Source organism: Hyaena hyaena, unplaced genomic scaffold (assembly GCF_003009895.1).
Source record: "Hyaena hyaena isolate Hyena2069 unplaced genomic scaffold, ASM300989v1 scaffold_124, whole genome shotgun sequence".
Classification (NCBI taxonomy): Eukaryota; Metazoa; Chordata; class Mammalia; order Carnivora; family Hyaenidae; genus Hyaena; species Hyaena hyaena.
Window position 1 is genome coordinate 512,338 of NW_024080755.1, and position 6,484 is coordinate 518,821.

The window sequence follows — 6,484 nt, forward strand, 5'->3', positions numbered from 1 at the left end:
AGGACCTTGGGTTGGGGCACCGAGCAGGAGACAACGAAGCCTGGGGCTGAGGTCCCTTCCTCACAGTTCTGCCCAGCACTGGTCATGAACCCACACCCTAAGCAAGGCAGCAGCATGTTGGCAGAAGAGCTCAATCCGCGGGAGGTAGACTCTACAACCATTCCCAAACGCCAGCTCTGCACCGGGTTCTAGAGCCACAGGAAGCAGAAGACTTCAACTCAGCCTTGGAGGGGTGCACAATAGCAAGGCACCCGGCACCTAACTAAGCACCACCGTGCCACCTGGTAGTGCGAAAAGCCAGCAAGTCCCAGGACAGGGTGGTCTAGGAGACGGAGGCCCAAGATGGGGAGGGCGCCAGAGGGCTCGTGGTTCTAGGCCCAGGCTTGCAGGAAGATGACCCACTGAGACTGCAGGCCGGGAAGCCAACTAGGAGGAGGCAGCCCTGCAGCCATGCAACAGGAGGTGATGAGGACTTCAGGAGCATGGCGAGTGGAACTGAGGTATAACGGAGTGGGTGGGCCTTGTGGTTGGCCACGAAAGCCCTGCTGTCTGGTCAAGGGCAGCCTGCTTCACCTGCTCCCCAGACTGACAGAAATGACCAGAGACTTGGGGGAAATAATATTAAGCCAAAGAGGAAACAGAAGAGTTTGCAGTACAGAGGGAGGAAGCCAGCTGGGGAGAGTCCCTGAGGCTGTGGGCCACATCGTGAGCTCTCAGCCCAGGCACTGCCCTGAGGCACAGGTGACCTGGGGTGACCTCGGGTAACCTGGGTCCCAACTGCAGGTACGGTGGTGGCCACGTGCTCCAGGGGCCGGGGAGCTGCTGATGGAGACCTGAGCTGGCGTGGGGCTAGCCCCCTGCTCTCTCGTCTGCATCCCTTTCGTTGTCAGATACCCGGCTGGAGAAAACTCCCAGGAAGGCAGAGAACACCAGGCACCCAGATCACTGTTGGCTTTTTTGGCTACTTTTCAGTCTGGTTATAGAACATCCACCCCTGACACCACGGGGGAGACCCAGTTCACATAGATCCACGGCCCAAACATGCCTTCCTGGGAAGATGTGGAGTCGGGGGCTCTCTAGTTCCCCGGGGGGGGTACGCCTGCAGTGTCCGTGTGGCCATGACCACGTCTGGTCCACTCTCCAGACTTCAGGGACTAGGGACTAGTTTGATTGGGCTTTCTTTTGGTTTTATTTTTTAAATAACAAAGGTGGTGCACTGGGGCAATGAAAATATGCCATATTCACAGTCAGCGTATTCGCGTAAAGCTCAGAGGGACATGCAGTCTGGTGGGAAGCAAGGGAAAAGGCAGCCAGCACACTCAGGATTCCAGTTAAGTCAGGTGGCCTTGTACAAGGAGTGACTGTAGAGGCCCCTTTGAGGCTTGGACAGTGGAAACTGGATCAAGGCAGAAGGGCCCACAGTGACCCTCCACACTGAATGCAAACAGGCCCATTAAGTGAGCCACCTCGAAGCAGCCTCAGACCCTCACAGGCCAGTTACAACCAGACATAGCTCCTAAGATTACCCAAAAAGGGAAGATTCCATGTGTCCCCGTGTCCCCATATTCCCTCACTCTGCCCTGTAACTGTGGCCCCTCACCACCACCTCCTGGCACACAGTCTCTCCCCTGCAATGTATTCAATAAACTCTTTGGTTCCACCTTGGGTGAATTCTTTCACTGCCTGCGCCGCCGGCCCCCACCCAACTGAGACACCCCATATTTGGTGCCTCTCCCCCGCAAATGATCAGAGCACTCCACAGTTTCTACCTCTCTGGGCCTCAGCTTCCTCATCTGTAAAATGGAGGTCACAGCCAGCCCTGCCTTCCTCGTATTGTGGTCTTAGGGATCTAAGAAGAGAACCCACAGCATCGCAGAAATGAAGGCTCCGACCCCACATCACTGTGCTGCGAAGTGAGCCGGGCCAGCTGTGGAACGTGGCCACAGTCTGGCTCAGGACTCAGAGCTCCCAGAAGGCTGGCCCTGCACCCACATCTCCCCAGCCCTGCATGTGCATGCCAAGGCGGGGAGGCTGGCTCTGTCCCCTGGGGCCTCCGACGACTCAAGGGGTGTGCAAATGCCCCCTCACATGCTTGCTTGGGAGTTTGAGAAAAGGGAGGGTGGCGATTCCAGGCGCCACCCTAACCGAGAATAATCCCAGGTACAGACATGTCTTTCAAGCCCAGGGGTGATTCCCCGGTGTAGGAGTTCCAGGGTGCACAGGAGTCTTAGTTCGCTCCCAGGGCCCAGCCGTGCACTCTTCTCTGAGAATTTATTAGTTTTGTATTTCCAGTTTGATGATAGTCTAGTTTTTCAAGCAGTTACGGAATCAAAGTTGTCTCTTTGTCGTATTTTCTAACAAGACCTCGGTTTCCTGAGTTGACGTGCAATGAAAGGAGGTTAAGGGAATATTGCAGGGGCTGGGAGGATTTTTAGAGAGGATGGCATCCGTGGATTTATCTACTCCGGTCTGAGAACCCCTGCAGGGTAGTATGATTTGGGTCTGAAAATGTGGGAGAGCCATCCAGAGTCCCAGGCTTTGAGGACAGAGTTTCTTCCGGGGCCTGAGGTGGAACAGCATCTGAGCCCTGAGAGGGGCAGGGAGGGGCGTGGAGGGTCTCTGGGAGCAGGGTGTGCAGAGCCGTCCCTGACCGGGGAACGGCAGGTGCAAAGCTCAGAAGAGGAAACAAGCAGATCCGTTCCAGAACGGTTAGGTGGGAAGGCACCGGGGAGGGGCCGAGGCCAAGCTGCGCAGAGGCGCGTGGTGGCCATACTAGTCAGCTCAGGCTGCCCTCGCAGCGTGCCACAGACCGCATGGGTAAACGACAGAAACTTCCTCTCTCACAGTTCTGGAAGCTACGGGCCCAACCAAAGCGTTGCTGGGTTGGTTCCTGCCGAGGGCAGTGAGGGGAGACTCTCTCCTGTTGGGGGTTGCTGGCAGTCCTTGTGTTTCTTGGCTTGTGTGCAAAAGCTTCACCCCAAAGCCCCACCCCCACCTCTTCATGTCCACACAGTGTGCTTCTGGGTGTCTTTCTGTCCTAATCCCCCCCCTTTTTTTTTTATAAGGACAGTAGTCATATTGGATTACGACTCACCCTACTGACTTCATTTATCTCTATAAAGATTCTGTTTCCAAATAAGGTCCTATTCCAAGGTCCTGGGGGTTAGGACTCCAACATACCTTGTGGTGGGAGACACAGTTCAACCCGTAACAGTGGCCAACCTTGTATACGAGGCTTTGGAGTTTGGACTCTGCTAAATTCTGACCCCTGTGCACCAAATATCCTCAAGTTATTTTCTTTACGTGAAGTCCAAATTACACAACCCACATACAAGGCCTCCTCAATGTGCTTGTTCTTCTTGGAGTGCCTTTGGTCATTTGTAATTGTGCATTTATTTGTAGGTGATCAGTGCCCCACGGGCCGTCTGTCCCATGAGGGCAGGGAAGGAGCATGTTCTGTTCACCCTGTTGTACACTCAACGCTGTAAGAGCATCCAGCACTTTGCAGCCACATAAAAATGAGCATGAGTGAGAGCGAGAACACGTGAAGCATGCATCTGAGGGCCACAAGGAGCCACCCACAGGATCAAAGCTCAGAGGAAGCTGGGGGAGGTGACCTGCAGTGGGAGAGGCAGTGGCCTAGAGAGAGGCAAGGCAGCAGGGGGAATGGAGGGCAGGGGCCAGATAAGAGGGGATGTTGAAGGAGAAGAAAAAACGAGTTTCAGCAAACCTCAGGGTGTAGAAGGAGGACCCAAGCTGTCCCCTTCCCTGGGCAGCCGCTTTGCCAGTTGGAAGGCTCCCCCTGCCCTGACCCTGCTTCCTGCCAGCATGTGGCCAGTAAATGTCTTTTCCCACAGGTGCTGGCTTTCCCATCCTTCCCAGGAAGAGAGCTGGCAGAACTTCAGAGCCTCAGAACCTCAGGTCCCCCAGAGAGGAGAGGGGTGGCTGAGCTGGCCGTGTCATGTGCAGGCAAGCGGGAGGCAGCTGGGGCTACACTGGCCTGCCTTGGGCCACCCTCCCAAAGAGACTAATGAGGCTCTGGAATGCTCCGGAGCACCCACTAAGGTCTGCCCTCAGCCACTTGTGACTGTGGCAGGGCTGCCTAGCCCTCCTCGGGGGGCAGGTTGGTGCAGGGACAATGTCCCTAAATTAAGAGGTAAGTGCAGATGTTGCCCAACCACAGCACAGAAGGGAGGGAGGCTGGAAAGAAATACGCCAACTCTCTCTCCCCTATCTTCTGATCTCCCAATGGTGCCTCCCATTGGCTTAACCCAACCAGGAGGTCAAGGGCAGATAGCCTAGGGAAGCAGTCCATGGAGCAGGGCACAGAGCAGGGAGGAGATGGCAGGAGAGATCTGGAAGTTATCCAGCTCAACAACCCACTGAGTCATTAGCATTCAGTGTCCCATTCTTTCAACCATGCAATTGTTTATTGATTACCTAGTATCTCCCAGGTAATGTGCTAGACTGTGGAGACAGAAATGACTGCACAGAACTTGATCCTCCCATCATGGCAAGATCCAAACAAATAATCATGGAAATATAATTACCAATTGGGATACATTCTATGAAAGAAAAAGTCAGGACAGTGATAGATACAAAGAATGGTCTGGTTCTGCTTTGAATACGGAAGAGGGCATCTTTAAGGATGTGACATTGAAGTGGAGCCCTGAGGGAGAACTTTGACTTAGACAGGGAAAGGGTAATGGTCACGTATTCCAGGAAGAGGAAACAGAATATGCAAAGACCCCAAGATGTGCACTTTCAAGAGACAACATATGACTGGTGTGCCTGGAGTCCAGTAAGCCGGACTCAAGGTCTTCCCCTGAAGAAGAAAGGGGAGAGAGGCCCACTTACTCTAAGGGCCATGGTAAGGAGTTTAGGTTTTCCCAAGAGCAATGGGTAGCCACTGGCCCCATATCACGGGTCTAGGGTTTCCATTCAGCCTAATGTTCCTCAGCAGGGTCCTTTATGAGCCCTTGACCTGTACTCCTCTCTCAGCTACTGAGCACCTCTAGGGGCAACATTAAACTCATTAAGCTTTGGGGTCATTGAGGCATAGGCAGCCCTTTGAGGCTTCATCATCACTTTACTTCTTCCAAACACTTTGACTTTTCTTAAACCCACTCAAGACTAAGCCCACTCGAGACAGGAAAGTTTATTCCTTGGCTCCCCTCAGCTGGGCACTGCCCACACCCCACCTCAAGAGTTCTCAGAAGGGGGTGTCACCAAAACAAAGAAGCCATTTTTCTACACTCGGAACCCTCAGAAAACTGCTGGCCACATTATTGCTTCTGGGATTAGTCCAAGGGCAGAAGTAGATGCGGAGTAATTAAAACACTCACCCAATGCCAGTGGGACTTTACAGGCGCAGTCCCTTTGGGAGACGGTTTGGAGCATCTCTTTGAGCTAACCATATACGCATGGCAGGACTCCGTAGTTCTATTCCTGGATGTAAACCTGAGGGAAATGAGTCTATGCATCTGCCTAAGAACTTGTACCAGAACAGAACATTCCTAGCGGCATAATAGTTCATAATAGTCCCAAACTAGAAAGAACCCACATGTCTACCAACGCAGAAAGGATAAACCAACTGTGATATTCACGCAGAGATAAATCAATATGACACAGTAATAACCAATTATTACGTATGTAACAAATGGAAGAAAGAAACAAGACCTAGAAACAAGACCTTAAGGTGCACATACTGTATTAATCTAAGTATATGCAATTCTAGAACAGCCCAAACTAATCCATGGTGATAGAAATCAAAGCATTGCTTGGGTGGGGTGGTAAAAGGTCATGAGTGAAACTTCTGGCTGCTGGATATGTCTTATATGTTAACCTGGGCATACACATCTGTCAAAACTCATTACACTGTACTTTAAACTTACGACTTACACACTTTGGTATATCTAAGTTATATATCAATTTCAAAATCGGCAGGGCAGCACCTGGCTGTTCACACAGGTCTTCCTCTCAGCAAGGAAGGGAAGAAAACACCTCCACCTTCTTATCTACAGGACAAGGTACAAGTGATATAGTTCAGAAATGCTCTTAAAATTGACTATATTTATTTTTTTCCAAACAAAGCTACAGTTGAACAGTGTTCATTTTATTCTTTTGAGCTTCTTGGTCAGCAGAATTGCCTGCGTTTTTATTCTCTGTCCAGGTTCCCTGGAGGGCTGCTTTCCACCCACCATAGCCCTGAGCAAACGAGACTGTTTCTTCATAAACAGGCACTTTCACTGAGCGGCAGGGGCTCCCTCTGCCCGTCCACACAGCACTGCAAGATGGGCTTGGGGTTTGCGGTTCCAAAGAGATTCTGAGCGGGAGGCCCCACAGCTTGGGGAGAGCAGAGAGAGTGGGGAGGATGGAGGATCTGAAGCGGGCTCCATGATAACAGCAGGGAGCCCCAAGCAGGGCTCAAACTCACGAACTGCGAGATCATGACTGGAGCTGAAGTCGGACACTTAACTGACTG